Below are 17800 nucleotides of genomic sequence, written 5' to 3'. Positions count from 1 at the left end.
ACCCAAAGTAAAAGAATTCAGTCAAGGTCTACAGTGTACGGGCAGCCCAATCCTGAGCTGCCCAGTGTGTGGGGGCTGCAGCAGCACTGAAAATGACTGCCGCCGCTTCCAGCATGCTCCAAGCAGCACCTCGGGAGAAGGGGAATTTTGTCCCCTTCCGCTGGGTAAAGCGAGTAGCCCCGCAAAGGTCGGTGTAGAATTAAGAGCCTCTGTCAGGTGGCCACCAGTTCCGCCTCCCTCCCACCCTGTTCCATCCCCCGGTACACCTCCTTTCCGCCCTCCCTTCACCTCCCCCCTCCCTGCATCCCCCTCGCCTCCACCTACCTCTCCGCACAACTGCCAAGCCAGCACTAGCCCAGCACCAGCCAGCGCTGGGCTAGCACCGGCTCTAGGGCCCGCAAACAAGCCTTACAGCACATTTGCAACACTGCCTGCCGGCAGGATTAGGCTCCAAAGCTTTGCCCTCATCAAAAGGCCTTACAGCTCCTATAGTGGTATGCAGGACCTGTCAGTTCTCTTGGAGATGTCAGATGCTGCTTCTCTACAGCTGACAGTAATTACAATACACATATCCTTTTTTTTTAGGAATCACTAATTTTCTTGAACCAAAGGGTCAAAGCAACACAGGAGCAACATAACCTGAACAGTTGTCTTGAGCTCCCAGAAGGTGAAATGTACGTATGTATGTACTGTATTTATATTGGAGAAATAGCCAGGGGCCACCCTCCTCCAGTGCTGCTGCTGGGATCAAAATTGGATCTTTCCCCTGCTTCTCATAGGATCTTATAAAACACACCCCAAAGAAATTAAGTCTATTACAAATTTCCTACATCATACCATGCTTTTGCTCTCGACCTTCACTTTGTCGCCTTTTTTGTTTGTTTGTTTCCTGGCCTCTTTGAGTACTAACAGGCTCACCTCAGTGGGCAAAGCTCCAGCATGCAGTTTTTGCATGCCTGGAAAAGCCCTCCTGCCTGCCCTGAGCCTCTAATCAGTGTTTGTTGTGTTTCATTTGATCTCCCAATCTGGAAGTAGCTGGCAGAGACATAATAACCCATTACTTCTGGTGGTGCTTCCAACAGGAGGACCATATGAAGTGGTATGGTGGGGGACAAATGTTGAGAAACGCTGGTCTAGTTTGATCCTCTACTTTCAAGGCATATTATTATTTTATGGAATATTTTGCATATTCCTCTCTACCGAAAACATATTTGGGGGATCAACCTAGTATTTAAACTTGGAACATAGAATTGTGGCCTAAATCCATGTACCAAATTTATTTTGATACCCCAGTGCTGAATAGAATGATCATAATACAAACTTAGAAGCAGAATGCTGAATGCCTATGTTAACGCATTAGACCTCATCCCGTGCTTAGCACTTAAAAAGCTGTCCCAATTATTGACAGATGGAACACAAGCAATAACTGAATTGTCCAGATGCATTGTTAGAGAACTGATGTAATGCAATGATTAAGAGACTGGGTCAACTCTGGTTCAAATCTCGCCTCTACCATGAATTGTCAGGATCAACATGGGCAAACTACTCATTCTTACCTTCAGCTCCATGGCTGCAAAATACGGATAATACGTATTGACCTTCCAGGGTTCTTGCACAGATTCTTTCAAGATATTAAATGCAAAGTATTTATTTTATTTTTTCACATTTTTATACTGCCCTTCCTTCACAGAGCTCAGGGCGGTGTACACAGCTGCTCCCCTCCTTTTGTCCTCACAACAACCTTGTGGGGTAGGTGAGGCTGAGAGAAAGTGACTGGCCCAAGGTCACCCAGGAAGCTTCATGGCTGAGAGAGGATCTGAACCTGGATCTTCCAGGTCTGAGTCCAACTCCCCAACCACTACATTTAGCACATTCAAAAAACACTATTGAAATTTCAGGTATTCATATTTGTCCATAAATTTTTCAACATGCTGAGAGATGTTGCATCTGTTGAAACTGTATCTGTTATATAATTGTTAAGAGACAGAACTTCCATCGTTTGAACAGTGACAAACCTACTCCAGAAGTGTCTCTGGAAATCAGAGGAACTCCTCTGAAAGTTGCCAACTGCAATTCCTAATTTTTGATAAACCCCTGCTGATTCAAATGAGCAGTTTTTGTTTTTGGGAGGACATTTTTCCACTCTCTTTTAAAAATTACAACTAATAGCTAGTGGTGGGAGAAAATAGTGATAATGAAATAAAAACACATAACACCGCTTTCTGCACTTCTAACTTTTGGAAAACACCGAAATCGGTGAAAAAATAAAACATTTTCTTCTACCTCTACTAACAGCTTTACGCACTTAAATCCTAACTGACTTTCCAGCACTGAGGTAAGGGCAATGCAACTCTGAGGTAAGAAAACAAACATAGGCTTACCTTGAGGAGGCCACAGAGACTGCCCCCCAACTGCAGGATGCAGCACATGCCCCACTGGCACAGCTATGCCAGTGCTGGAAAGTTGGTTAGCACTGCGCCCTGAGTCTTCCTAGAATGAAAAACTTCAATTAATCAAGAAAAAAAAAATCACAATTTTCTCACCAAATCTAGAGGATTGAAAACTGGAGTTTGGAAGACAAACACAGCACAAGCCAGGCAAAATTTAGTGCTGCCACACCTAACTGATTTCCAAAACATGAACAGGCTGAGGGTATATATATATATCTATATACTGTATATCTGTCAGGAGCCACAGACAGATATACAGTATATCTGCAGGATATACTGTATATCTGCAGGAGCCACAATCCTACTCTACTACAAAATGTAAATAATGACAAGAATTGCCAGGAAGAGGGCAATTGTGTGGGCCCCTCCTATCTGAGCACTGCCCTCTTCCCCAGCTTCAGCTCTGACAAACTCTGTTTACAGTTTATAGGCACAGCCAAAGTTACAAATAGGAAAACTTGAGGAAGACACTTTGTTCTTTGTATGATTGTTACTCACAGAGCCAGTGAATCTAGATAACCCTGCTTGTACTTTTTTTTTAAAACTGGCAAATATTTTTTAACTGACAAATAATAGTCTATCCTTTTCATTACTTGCCTACGATAAGCATGCATTTAATTGCTCATATGCATTTTCCAGTAATTCATCTATTAGCAAGGTTCTGTATAAGTTTACCACCCTCTGAGTACAAATGTTTTTTGCTTGAATTGACTTTATTCCTGCTGTTTCCTCATTTTTTTTTAATATTCTTTGTGTCCTGGTCTTATGTACCCAGTTCAAAGCTTAGCTACATCTATCATATTCACTGAAATAAATTTGGCATTCTACACATTCCCATTGTGTTTTCTTCACTGTCTTTTCAAAGCAATGACAACTCCAGTGTGTTCTCTGTATAAGTGATAATCTGTATGGTTTGGATTACTTTTCCCTGGAGATTGTTCTCTAGGATTCAGTTCAAAAAAATGGGTCATATCCAAAGAAAGTTTGGCTGCAATCCTTGACAGACTAACTTCAGAGCAAGTCCCACTGAATGTCATGGAATTTAATTTTGAGTAGACATGCATAAGACTGCACTGTCAATCATGCCTAAGTGCCATTTAAACTAGACTTAGTCACGATGCACTTACAGCCCAATCCTATTGCAGATTGGGCTGTCAAGAGCAGGAAGAGCAGAAGAGCCTTCTGCTGTTGTAAAATGGCTGCCAATGGAATGTACAGCGCACAGCATAGGAAAGTAAGACAACACAAGCCAGGGACTCTTAGAGTGCAATCCTAACTTACCTTTAGGCTACTGCATGACCTCTCACCAGCCTATGAGTGTCATGAATGTGCCTTAAAGCACATCCGTGATGACTTGTGAGCTGGGTAGGTTGGTGCGAGGATGTGTGCCAGCCTCCTAGTGCTGGACTTCAACAGGGCAGGGTAGGTTTGCACTGGCTGAGAGCAGATGGTGCAGGAGATTGGGAGTGGGTGGTGGGAGGACAGAATGGGGGTGTTTCGGGGTGGAGGAGAGTGGTCTGGACCCAGGAGGGTGATGGGACTGGCCTGGGCAATCTAGACTGTATCCTAACCCCCCTTTCAGCTAGCCTGGCATTATACTGGGCTGCTCAAATCTACACCAGCAATTTCACTGGTGAAGATCAAAGTAGCCCCATAAGGGTGGCTGCGGTGCTACAAGGGCTAAGGGAAAATAAATCCCCTTACTCCCAGTTGGTCTGCCTGTTCCAGCACAGGATAGGATTGGCTGTTAGTCATCTGGCTAACTACAAAGTCCAGAGGACGCTTCCACTCAATTCTCCAGTCCTCAGGTAACTGGCAGTTGAAGCAGAATTTCTTTTCAAGCAGGGAAGGGGAAGTAGGTTCCATGCTACTCCTCCACTCCCTGGTCAATTATGAGGGCCAGGCTGATCTTCCCCTCACATGGAGGCAGGGAATGCAACCTCCCAGGAGCCTTTAGCCTTCTGATTGATGATAGAAAATGCCTATTAGATAGACCTATACACATTCTGCTGTCTTATAGGTAGATCCATTCTTGGGTATATTTGGAGAGCTGAATCCAAAAATGGCATTGGTTTTGACCAACTGGCACTGGTTTTGGGGACATGGCATAGCCACCTTATATGCTGATTCAAGCAGCTTCCTTGTGAGGAAGCAAACACCATGGCTTCCATTTTTTGATTAAGCACCCCAAAAATATCCCAAATTCGTTCAAACATCCTTGGCAATGAAAAAAAAGTTTTGTTTTTTGTAGGCCTGTGTTATAATACTTTTGATGAACAGTGATCTGTGCATACATTAACTCAGGCAAAAAGTCCCTTAGGCTGGCTAGTGTTATTATATATTGCAGATATACTGCGGGGGCAGGGGCTGTAGCTGACATTGACCAGCTTGCCTAAGACTACATACAGCTAATCCTATCCAACTCTCCAGCGCCAATTATGTGGTTGTGGGGCAGTCATGCCACATGTAAAACGGGTTTTGTGGCAAACCCATGTTTCTGGCAAATAAACTATATGAAGGGAAAACTATGTGAGTATGTAATCTAATGGACTGAAAGTTCCATCATCTAGTTACAATGAAGTTGATACTAAGATTGTGGATCCCGTTCCGACATGCTTTGGGTCCTGGTGCTAAATTTGTCTACATATGCCTTTCTTGTTGGTAAAGTACATGACCTGACAAATCCATTCCTCACAGATGTCTGGGAAGCATTTAGAATCCAAAAGAATGTCTGCTTTGGCCACATCTCAATATCATATGTATCAACCTTAGAAAACCAAGGCCAAGAGCCTTCCAAATGTGCCACGTACATTCTGACTGCAATGCAATATTTTCTTTCATGACCAAGGCAACGGATCTGCCTGACAGAATTGGCAGATGCATGAAGAGATTACAGAGATGTTTCCATAATTGGCCTTTCATTACTTGTAGACAGATGTGCATAACAGCTCCATGTGTGAGGCCAGAATGGATCTTTTCTATCAGAAACATCCATTCATGGGCAAATGGCCACATAGTCATGAAGCTGTGCATCAGTGTGGTCAACAGCCTGTCTCTCAGGACAGGAATTTAGGTCATGAGCAACATGTTGCAATAGCTGTCTCCTTCTCCAAATCCGAGCTGGATCAAAATGGACAAATCATGGCTGCCAATCTGGGCAACAATTTCAATGATTTTTCAAGTATGTTGCAACCTGATGAAGTATTCCTGTAAGGAAAACTATTTCAACAGCAGGTGTGAGAAAGCTAACCTGGAATGCAATGCTTTGGAAGTGCAAATGTAAGGAATCGTTATACCACAGTGGATGCAGTGTGCTGAACTGTTTCAATAACAAATATTAACATTTTCTCCACACTGATTGTTGGCTGTTTTGGGCACAGGCATTATATCTGAATATCATCAAAAATGTAGAATGTCTCCTAGGCCAGATCGGATTCTAAGAAAATACAAAAAAAGGTAATTTAGTGCATTTATCTATCATGTAATGGTACTCTGAAACAAAGTCTGCAATCCTATATAGATTTCTCTGGGTGAAGGTCCCATTGAACTCAATGGGCCTGAATTCTGAGAAGACATGCGTAATATTATAAGGGTAGAAACCGTAATTGCCTGCTGTGTCCTTAAAAGCTGTTTCCAACCCCCCAAACAGAGATCTATGAACTGCCCCTGTGGGGTGGACGGAGAGAGAAGGAAGGAAGTATATATTGTGTCGTAAGCCAAATGTTAGTTGCCTCGTGGGCCTTTTTAGGAGCTGGATCACTAGGATAAAAATATCTAGATAAACAGATATATAAGGCCAGCTAGTCTAGTCATGCCAAACAGGCGTTTGTTGGGAAAAGAAAGACTTCTTCATTTGGAAAATGATTACTTCCATTATTCTATGACTGCTGCTTTCATTATGCCTTACTGGCCTCGTCTGATAATGAGATTTTTAGAGCTTCATATGCATTAACAAGTTTCTAATAACTTTTTAGCTTAATCTACTCACAATTAAATTTCCTTCTCTCTATTCCATGTTCAGTTTCGGGTAATGCTTTCAATGTTTTTCAACTGTCCTCTGTGCCATTCTCCACTTTTACTTCAGACTCCAGTGTTTGACTTGCCTCCTTCCCCTCAAAGAATATCCTCACCTTGCTCCTTGGCTATTTCAACACTCATGCTGAAAATCCTCCTGAGCCTGTTTCCCTGCTTCCTCTTCCTCAGTTACTCACTTGAACCTTGTGCCTCCAGACTGATATCCACTGGCTCAACCACTCTTTTGCTCTAACTTTACTAACAAATGTTTGACTTTTCTGCTGCAGAATTCTTGCCAATGGTCATCTTGTCTTCTTCAACAATGGAGACTCTTCACTTTTCTCAAGCTCCACTTCTCTCTAATGTCAATTCTGTCCAGACTGCATTGCTGCCATCAACTCTTCATTCATTCCCTCTTTCCCACTGAAGTGTTTAACTTAATTTCTAGCCCTGGCTCGCTCCTCCATATGATTGCCCTTCTGCTTAATATTTTTATTATACTTCATCACAGATTATGGTGGGTTGGTTATATGCTGCAATTTGGGAAAGAGCCAAGATCCTAGGAATCACAGGGATATTTTCATAGGATTCTCGCTGTTCCAAGCAATGTTGTTTTCTGAAGCTGACCTGGTGTAATTTGCTTAAGGCCAGGAATGCTGAGATGTTTCTTCACACTTCTAGGCATTGCTCCAAGGACTCCAATGATAATTGGCACAATACTGACCTTCTCCCAAGGGTGCCCAAGTTCTGCTCGAAGGTCTTGATATCTTGTAATCTTCTCATGTGCTCTTTCTTCAATTATACTGACATCTGGGATTGCAATATCAATGATCCTAACCTGACTTTTCTTTTTGTCAACTATTGTTTTATCTGCTGTATTTGTTCTAGGAAGTCATTTGTCTGTAATCTGAAGTCCCAAAAGATATTTGCTTGGTTGTTCTTGGTGATTTTATCAGATTTATGATACCAGAAGTTTCGGTGTGATAGTAAATTTTATTGTTTGCAAAGATTCCAGAGACCCACAGCTGTAACTCTATCATGATGTTCTTTAGTCAATTTGAGCATTCTTATTACCAGATCATCAACTGTTTCATCTTTCATCTCACAAAGTTGACATTTGCTGTTGTCACTGGGTCACAGTATTTATTATTATTTTTACTGGTTCATAATGTCACTGGTTCAACTATTATTAAAAATATTTATATACTGCTTTTCAACAAAACAAGTTCACATGTGGTTTACAGACAAAAATCAACTAAATCGCTCCTTGCGCCAAAGGACTCACAATCTAAAACAATACAGAAGAAACACCAGCAAATAGCCACTAGAAATAACGCTGTGCTGAGTTGAAGAGGGACAGTTACTCTCCCTCTTCTGAATATCAGATGAGAACCACCTGAAAAAGTGCCTTTGCCAGTTAGCATGCAGATGAATGTCACTTGAAGCAAAAGACTTGGCTGATTTTTTGTCTATTATAAAGCTGTTTTCTGCCTGTTCTCTGTCATCTTCCTGCCAAAACAACTATAACACTACCCTGATCCATACCAGCTTTAGGAATGCTCAGAGATTCTTCTCTGCCATTGCTCAGACAGTTCAGATGGATCTGCTTCCCAAATTGGCATAGATTTGTTGCCTCTGCCGGGACACATATACAATAATTCCTATTTTTTGTATACATGCCCCTCCATTACCACTAAGTAATCCACTTTTAAGTGCCCCGTCCCCCCATTTGCCTGCTCTTTTATTTTCTCCCTTCTCCTATTCCTCCCTCAGCTTTTGCATGTAGAAGACCCTGAATTCAAGAATTTCAGGTAGCAGGACTCGAAAGGGCAGAGACTTTGAATAATTGTCAGGCACAATTTTAAATTATGAACACCATAGAGTAGGGAATTTTTTTGTGTGTGGTGGTGGTGGGGTACTTGCATTGTGGATGACCAGGTACAATCAGTGGCTTTACAAAAATAAACAGAATTATTTTATGTATTTATGAAGATTGTACATTTTCACAAAGGCTGTGAAAATGCGAAGAGAGAAATGAAGAAAAAAAAATCAATTATAATTGTAGCCTTAGGATGCCTAGCTGGGAATGTCCTAAGCTACTCCCCAAGCTACAGCCTAAATACTAGTCAATGCACATCAAAAGCTGCTCAGAAATACACAACTCTTACTTTGTTTCTTGATTATGAGGCAATTTTGTTTTTGTCCAGGGCAGCACTTTGGGGATATGTTCCCTCTTCGTCTTCATTAACACTGATGGCTTTAATGAGCTTCTATTTCTTTTTGTTTTGCGTGCCGCTTGTACATTTCTTCCCCTAATTGTTGTACTTACCCTTCTTTAAAGTTGTCTGCTCTCCTGAAAAACTTTCTGCAATATAAGGATGTAGGAGTGGCTGTTGCCAAGCAGGAGCTTGACAAAGCTTGCCTCGCAGTTACAAAGAAACTGCACAAAATTCATTTCCTTTCCTAATTACAAATAGTCCAGATCAACCCAGTTTGTGGAAGAGACTGACTTATGCCAAATCCCAGACAGAAAATCCAGATGATAACCAAGCAAAAAGGATTTCAGAAACAATGGAATTAGAAATACATTTGAAGAGGATGAAAGATTTCATTATAGTTAGGACAAACAAAAACAAAGTGCGTTTTCCATTGCTAAAAACAGCACACAGAGAACTATTCTACCAAGGAAAGACTTGGATTTACCCACCTCTATTCAGCCACACAGCCAATTTTCCCCATTTGATGTAACAAACACATATTCGAAAACTTAAGCAGCCAGGGAGAGGTTGGAAGGAAAAAGAAATGGAGTGGCACCAATTAAGCACCTCCCTGCCTGGCATTTCTTCCCTGCTGATCACCCTGACCCCACTGGTCTGCATGGAGAAGGAGCAGCTGGAGTTCCTAGCCTATATTTATCGCAAATCATGTCATTCTACCATAAGAATATAAAAACAGCCTCTACTGGATCCACTCTGTATTCTTTGAAGCTCCGAATCCCAAGTAGGATATTAGCCAGTGTCAATATCACTGTTGTAAGTACAGTATACTCACCGTGTATGTGAGGATAAGCTTCATTCCATTTTTGCTCCCTTGCATCTTTTGACCGGTGCAGAGGTAGAGACAAGGCAACAGAAACACACTCATATTTACTTTATTGTTCATAATTTATCTTGCAAGATGTTTTCAATCAAATTTCCAATCTCTTAACTATCTTCCTACAATGTTGGAGGAGCTGTGGAATTCCAGTCTACCAACAACCAGGTTGACTTAGCTGCCTGCGTTCCTTCCTGTGAGAAATGGTGTTTCACTTTTATATACTGTTCACTAGTAAGTCATGCCATTTCTGGCTAAAAGTGAGCCCATGCTGGTGGGGGGGGGGGGTGGAATCTGGCCCTGCAAATCTGTTTCCCTTTCCATAACCCAACTGCAAGTGTCAAGGTGTGATCAGTTTCACAGGTCATTATAAGATACAGAAGCATTGTTTTACTTGGCATTTGATCACCTTAGGAATAAAACTTTTGCTGAAAATGCTTGCTTTCTTGAACAGCAACAACTGGTCAAAGTAAAATACCCTAAATATTTTAAATCAGCTAAACTACCCTGCAAGGCCATTATTCCACTTGTGAAATCAGTAAAGTGACAAATAGATAGCTGTAAAGACTACCAAGGTGTTTTGACAAGGCGCCATTTATTTTATGAACAATGACAAAGTATGGCAATTTGAAATTTTAAAGAAGCAGTGACAACGCACAGAAAGGAGTTTTCAGGATTTGCAATCAGCATTTTTATATGTGCTTATCTAGGGGGTCTGTGTTACATACTGCTACGAGTACAGTAAATAGAAAAGGTTTGTCTCAGCATTCTTTGGATGAAAAGTACTCAATCAAGCATACAGAAATGTTTTACTGATATATGTTGAAATAGAAGTTTTTAAATAAGGAGACTATGCTCAGTTTTTATGGTTATTTTTAAAGGTTTCCAATTCTATATTTAAACTAGCTTCATGTACATTTAAAAAACACTGTGGCATAATATTTATTCTCTGCAGACATTTATTCTGTTCAATCACTTAGAGCAAACTACATATCACAAGAAATCCATGTTTTAGAAACGCAAGAAATCCACAGCACCAAGCCACGTTTTGGCCTCATTGTTGTTGGCATCCTTCAGTCTCGGAAGACCATGGTATCGCACTCTGAATAGTGTTATGGAACAGTGTGCGAAGCCTGGGTAAAGTAGGTATGGAGGATAGACTGTTACCCATGCAGCAAATCCCCCCTCTCCACATCGCTGAAATGGTCCAATGGAAAGGCAGAAGCCAATACGGTTGGTTCCAGCAGCGTCGCAGGAGTTGCCAGAACGTGACTGTGTTCAGCCATGAACTGCCTCAGGGACTCCGGCTCCTGATTTTGCCTCGAGGTTGACTCCTGAAGCCTTTTCCATAACTGGATGTAGCCACAAGGCAGTGGAGGTTTGGGATCAGAGTTTTCCTTCTCTCAGATGAGCTGCCTTCCCAGGCTGACGAGTCCCATCTACCCGGTGGCTGTTCAGTCGCCTCTTACGACAAGTACAGCCAAACTGAGGGCCTATTCTTATCCCCAGCCCTCAGGGGATACGTTTTGGCCAGTTATTTAAAAAAAACAAAAACCTTTTCTTAAAAAGTGTAGTGCACAACAAAACTGAGGCAGGAGTGTAGAGAGCTTCAAAACTTTATTCACATTGAGGTATTGATCATGATTATGCCCTTCTCCCCTGCATGCAGTTTCTGGAAGGGAAAAAAGCTTCCATGGCAGTCACAGTTTCACTGTAACTATATTAAGAAAATATTTTTTTAAGAAACAATTTTTAAGAAAAGTTTTTTAAGAACTGGCCAAAACACACATCTGTTGTAATATGTAGTTTGGCCTTCTACTGAAATACAAATTTACACAGAATTCTGTGTAGGATTGCCAGGTTGGAACCCAGAGATTCATTTTTTTTTTTTTACCTTCAAATCCTTGGCTGAAAGTGGGGAAATTAAACAACCATAGCTTCATCCACCGCCTGAGTTACTGGGTTTGCCCCTCCCTAAACTGCTGTGGCAATCCAGGTGTGGTGCACAGCAGGCACTACAGGGGCAGATGGAAGAGCCAGAGAGGCATGGCTGCTTCTTTTCCTACTATTTAAACCTTGCAACCTGGGAACACTGTGGAGTACTTTTGTGACCAATGTTGTTGATACTAAAGGTTTGATAATAAACAAACCAAAAACAGAAAAGAGCAGAAGAGAAGAGCGACAATCTTTTGGATAAGTGGCTTATTACAGTTTAGATTCTATTATTTATCTGGTGCGATTAATACCAAATGGTCTGGAATGCCCAGGGAATTTCTGTTCCACTGAATGCTACTTAACAGCTGCAGAGTTTTCTTTGACTGTCGCTACAAGGCAGCTGTACTAATCTATTCACATTAGTTTCACCTGACTGCCTGGTTTAATGCAGGCATCAGTTGCTTTGGGATCAACACGGCCATCAATTAAAACTCTGGGGGTCTGCACTGAAATCTTTCAACTTTTTTTTTTTTTGAAGACACCCAAAATTTCAGTTTGGCAGGACTTGGAATGAGACATGGAAGTTTGGGTAGGGCTGTCAGCCTCGTAAAAGAAAGTTTTACAGAACCCAGTCATTAATCAAACTTATTAAAACAGCTCAGCACCCTTCCATCCCATGTTCTTTAATGAGGGTACTAACATTCAACCTTAAAAACAAGAACAAGCAGCAATTAGAGCTGATGTGTTCAAATGAAGAGACACTGTAGACACAGAGGGGTAATGTCTCTGCTATTGAGTCCCATGATGTTAAGAATATAAGAACAGCCATGCTAAATCAGGTCAAAGACCCATACACCATCCAGCTTTCTGTTTCCCATCTACTTCTAGAAAGGACACAAGAAAAGAGAAAGGAATACTTCTACCACTATTCCTCTGTAACTGTATCATCATCACCTCCTTCTCCCAAGAGGAGAGCTCAACCTCAAGAGGACTGGTGAAACTCACTGACATACTAGTCTGGACACACTGTACACTTCATGATTCCTCTACTAGGTCCAAGCGCAAAAGAACAGAAAAGGGGGAGGGGCCGGCCCTCCTCCCTGGGTAAACACCACCACTTCAGCTTTGACCCTTCCTGTTGGCATGGCTCATCTGGTATCTTATGTGGAGACCTTCCTTTGGTAACATACCTGGGGGACCCTACCCCAGGTTATCTCCAGGCAAAGGCTGCCTGCTGGATTATAAACTCAGTCCAGTCTGTACCAGGGATATGCCAGAGTCACAGCGCCAAGTCTTGAGTCAAGTCCCAAGACTCCACCCTCTTGACTTGACTCACTTCATAGTCATAAAGGGCAGTCATCGCAACTCACCCAGAGCTATTTTTCAAGTCATTTTACTAGAATTCAAGTCTTTTTGAGAAGCAAGTCAAAGACAAAAAAGCAAGCCTTGACTTGAGTCTAGTTGAGTTGCAACTCTTTTCTGAGTCACTGCCACGAGTCACAAGTCAGCCCTGGTCACCAGTCACTTGTGTGAGTGACTCAAGTTTCCCACATTTGCAGAAAATCCACTTTTTTGAAACTTTAGTTCCAGTCTCAGACTTGAGTTCCCATCCCTGGTATGTACCAGGGATGGGCTTGGGACACCTTGGGAGCCTACTTCAACCCCTTCCTGGGTGGAAACAGGCTAGACTGTGCTGCTATGATCTTCCTCTACCCAGACTCCCCTCAAGGAGTCTCATCCAGCCTTGCTTCTTGTCTTTTCTCAAGCTTTTTCTGCTCTTCTCTGTCCACTTTCTTCAGGACCTTTGGTTCCTCTCCCTTCTGCTTCCTCTTGCCTGGCTGGCTCCCCTATTTTTCATCTCTCTGACTCCTTAGAACATAAGAACATCAGAAGAGCCCTGCTGGATCAGGCCAAAGGTCCATGCAGTCCAGCTTCCTGTATGACTCTCTCGGTGGCACAGAATGCCTTACGGCACTTTTGCAACACCTAGAGGCCAATGTAAAGGACTTGCACCTACCCAAGAGTGCCTTTGGATTGTGCTCTTAAGTCCTAAGATAAATCTGCACAATACAAACAGAACAATTCCAAAGTCATTAAAAAGAAAATCCTCCCCGTCAACCTTCTTCTTTGCTGTGACAGAGTCGTTTACAAATTCGACACAGGCTCTCAGGAACCAAATGTCAATCCTACTTGTTCCTTTAGGCTCTCATGTAACCATCACCCAACAGATCAGCAGTGCATAATAACTCTATAGCCCTGTTGCTGCCAGCAACCCAAGAGTAAGTGGTTTGTATCTAAGTAACAGGCCCACCTTGAAAAAGACATTAGATGTGGCCTATCCAACTGCAGCAACTGGAAAAAGAGCCATCTGAACTACCGTAGCTACTAATACCTTCTGATGCCTGAAAATGCGACACAGAAAGAGTAAGCTACATAGATTTATTTCACTCAGGTTCATGCAGAACAGATCTGTGCGCACTCTTGTAGCTTCTTCCATACATCTTCACCAAGTAGCAACTTCCAGTTAGCTCATTCAATAAAGCAACATACAAGACAAACTATTTTTCTCAGTAGTTGGTTGGTTAGTTGGTTGAATGCATGAAGCTACCTATTCGGACTATTCAGACTATTGGTTCATCCAGCCCAGTACTATCTACTTCGAGTGGCAGCAGCTCTGCAGGATTTCAGCCAAATGTCTTTCACATGAGCAAGGCTACAAAGAAGCTATTAGCAGGGCAGAGTATGAAAAAGTTCCAAATGCACAAGCTAGTTGCTTCTGCACAGGGATGCATGCAGAGCCTCAGGATCACTGCCAAAAACATCAATGGACAGCATCCATTCATGATGACTGCTGACCAGATGTTACAGGGTTTTGTATGTTTTGTTTTGAAAAAAGAAGATACAATAGATAAATAAGGCCTCACTAACAAAGATGACTGAACACACATGCACATACCGCAGATGCTCGCCTATAAGTTGATCCCACAGATAAGTCGAGGGCAGGCTTCAATTTAAAAAAAAATCATGGGATTTTCTACAACCCTCAGATAAGTCAAGGGTTAAACTTAGGGGGTGTCTGAGTCTGACTAATTTTGTCTGATTTTACCCAAGCCAGATCCTGAAAAATAAGCTACCAGTAATTGTTCCCTAAGAACTGTACAGTCACTAATTTATTAAAAACATAGCATTAAAAACACGGTATACTTACATAGTATGTATACTTACATACATACACTATTTTTAATACTGTTTTTGCTACTATATAGCAGAAACAGTATTAAAAATAGTCTCTAACTTATTAAAAACTATGCTCTATCTCATAGATCATAAGATACATTTTTATTCATTAATTTTTAAAATTGTATTCTTAACAACCATTTGTAAACACTATCAGAGTAAGGCCACAACCCCATCCACACTTTCCTGGGAGTAAGCCCCATTGACTTTAATGGGACTTACTTCTGAGTAGACAAGCATAGGCTTGGGCTCTAAGTACACTGGAAACAGCATACCAGTAGAACCATTAATCAAATCCTCCTTTAAAAAGCCTGGTCCCTTAAGCCAAAGGCTCTACGTAGAACACAACATAGAACACACAACTGGGAGTATGCAATGCAGTTCTCAGCAGAGAGACAAGCAACAAGGCATGACTGAGCAAGTGCAGCTGCACATAGTTGCATCTGATTTACTTGGAAGTAGACCTTCTGTGGAGGAAGGGCAGCAGCGCCTCTGGGCCTCATGTGGAGTTCCTGGCAGCTACACCTCCTGCCAGCCTGCACCCAGCCGCTCCCCTAATCTTTCCTGGAGCCGGAGGAGCCAGGGCATGTGGGGCAGTCACCCAGGCAGACAGAGGGGGCCATTTGCACCCAGGTGGGGGGGACTTGGTAGGAAGATGGGCAGCTGCGCCTCCCTCCAGCCTGCACCCTGCTGGTTGCGCCTGGAGCCTCGGAGGAGCCCCGGAGGGGGCAGGGCATGCGGGGGCAGCCTACCAGCCGATGCTCCCTCGCCTCTCACAGCCTTCTGTCTGCACTCCCCGCCACAGTCCTGCTGCTTGCAGGAGCAGGGAGCGGAGCGGGGGCATCCCGGCTACTGCCACTGCCGCCGGACCAACGGAGAGCAGGGAGCACTCAGGGAACAACCTGCGCTGCCCACTCTCAAGCGCGTGGCTGCGGTCGGCAGGGAGGGAGGCGCTGGCGAGCACCTGGCAGGGAGTGAGCAGCACAGGACAATCCCTGCGTGCTCCCTGCCCTCCGTTGGTCTGGTGGTGGCGGCGGCAGCCAGGACGCCCCTGCTCTGCTCCCTGCCCCTGTGGGCGGCAGGACTGTGGCAGGGTGTGCGCACGGAGGGCTCTGAGAGGGTGTGGGGGAGCGCCGGCGGGCAGGCCCTGCCTCCTCCGAGGCTCCAGGTGTGACCGGCAGGGTGCAGGCTGGGGGGAGGCACAGCTGCCTATCCTCCTACCAAGCCCCCCCCCACTGCAAATGGCTCCCTCACCCCCTCCGTCCACTGGGTGACTGCGGAGATAAGGCGAGGGGGTGATTCTCCCATGAGTTTGGGGCACAAATTTATCACCTTATAGGCGAGTATCTACGGTATGTCTGGAGAACATTTTGCAGTACGGGGGGCTCCCCGTATCTGCAGATCCCGTATCCACAGATTCATTTACCTGTGGATCAGGTCCAGGCCCCCCTTCAGTGTGCACACCCCCTCCAGAGACAAGAACTCCCCTCACCTTCGGAGGGGCCTCTTAGCTCAACAGAGGCTAAGGATGTCCTTCCCCGGCCTCTGCCCAGCTCAGCTCTAAAGCTCAAAAAACCCAACGTCCAGTTTCACTGAGAAACCAGAAGCGACATTTTAAATGCAATATAAATCATTTTTAATGCCTTTTAAGGCATTAATAGCATAGCTTCTTTTTTCTCAGTGAGCTTTAGAGCTTAGTAGGGGCCGGGAACGAATGTCCTTGCCTCTGCTGAGCTCAGAGGCCCCTCTGGAGGCAAGGGCGGCAGAGCTCCACTCTGGAGGTGGGTGCCCCCCCCTCCCGGATGGCAGGGATGGTGTTTGCCCATATCTGCAGTTTCAGGTATTCATGGGAGTTCCAGAATAGAACCCCTGCAGATAACGGGGCATGCCTGTATCTCCCACTGAGTACTGTGCACTTCTGAGAATTGTCAGTAAAGAATGATGAAGAGAAAAAAAGTTTTTTAACGATCTTACAACTAAAACAATTTTTACCAAATCTACCTAAATTAAATTTTGCTCTGCTATATGTCAAGGGAAGATAGGCTTTAAAAATCACAACAAAGAATGCTGCATTACTGAATATAGTCCACTGAAACATAATCTAAACTTACTTACACAATACATTGTGCTGAAAATGTAATTATACAGTCATGCCCATCTGATTTATCACTTTTCTCCCCCTCCCCCTTTGCTGCCATTCCTCTGTAATCTATTGGTCCTTGCAGACACCCAGTGAAAACCTGGAAGCCTAAATAAATGAATCACATACCTAAACAGGCATTCAAACGCTGTTTTTTGTTTTTTTTAATCCTTGGGTCAGAACAGGTAACCCCACAATGTAAACAGCCTTCAAAACAGCACACACTGCTGAACTAAACAAGACTTGATAATACTCCAAAGGTCAGAGAAGGAAAAGGAGATGAAAAGAAACATACATTTGAAATGTCAGTGCATCTGACACATAACAGTTGTTAATTCCTTAAAGAAGTTCTCTGCAGAAAACAGAAAACCTTTGGAAAAAAGGAAGCCACATCAAAAACAAAACAAACAAAACAAGAAATTCAAGAACTAAAGTAAACTTTATCTGACAATTCATTATCTAGGTCCACCCCTCTCTCTCTGTCAACACACGTGCGCGCGTGCACACACACACACACACACACACACACACACACACACACACACCCCTTTTAGTGGTCTGAGAGCAATTTCCCCACAACACAATTCCACCACACTAACAACAGCGTGTGCAAATATTCTAGCTACCTGGTTTCTGCAAATTAATTTTTGCTTATACCAGCAGTTTTCAAACTCTCATGGAGAGTTTGAGCCACTGTAAGTGCTTGCGAAGGTGGGGGGGGGGGGAGACAGTGGGGGTGGGGGAAGGCAGCGGTGCAATCCCCAGGATCGCGCCGCTCAGGGGGCTGCAGGGGCTTGGGTGCACTTACCCAAGCCTCCTGCAGCCTCCCGGGGGTGCGGGGAGCCCGGCGCGACCTTCAGCAGGGATCCCTGCAGCAGTGAATGTGAAAGCGGAGTGATCGCGTCCCACCTCCACTAAAGCGAAAGTGGAA

At 43.6% G+C, this 17800-nt stretch overlaps 1 protein-coding gene across 2 annotated transcripts in view; it reads right to left on the bottom strand.

The window, feature by feature from the left end:
• Positions 1–17800, bottom strand: part of NALCN (sodium leak channel, non-selective) — a 227496-nt gene that overhangs the window by 170590 nt on the left and 39106 nt on the right. The gene's annotated exons all lie outside the window — the stretch shown is intronic.

This window comes from Tiliqua scincoides, chromosome 3 (genome assembly GCF_035046505.1).
Source record: "Tiliqua scincoides isolate rTilSci1 chromosome 3, rTilSci1.hap2, whole genome shotgun sequence".
NCBI lineage: Eukaryota > Metazoa > Chordata > Lepidosauria > Squamata > Scincidae > Tiliqua > Tiliqua scincoides.
Note: the sequence above shows the minus strand (reverse complement) of the source record. Positions and strands in the feature narration are given on the sequence as shown.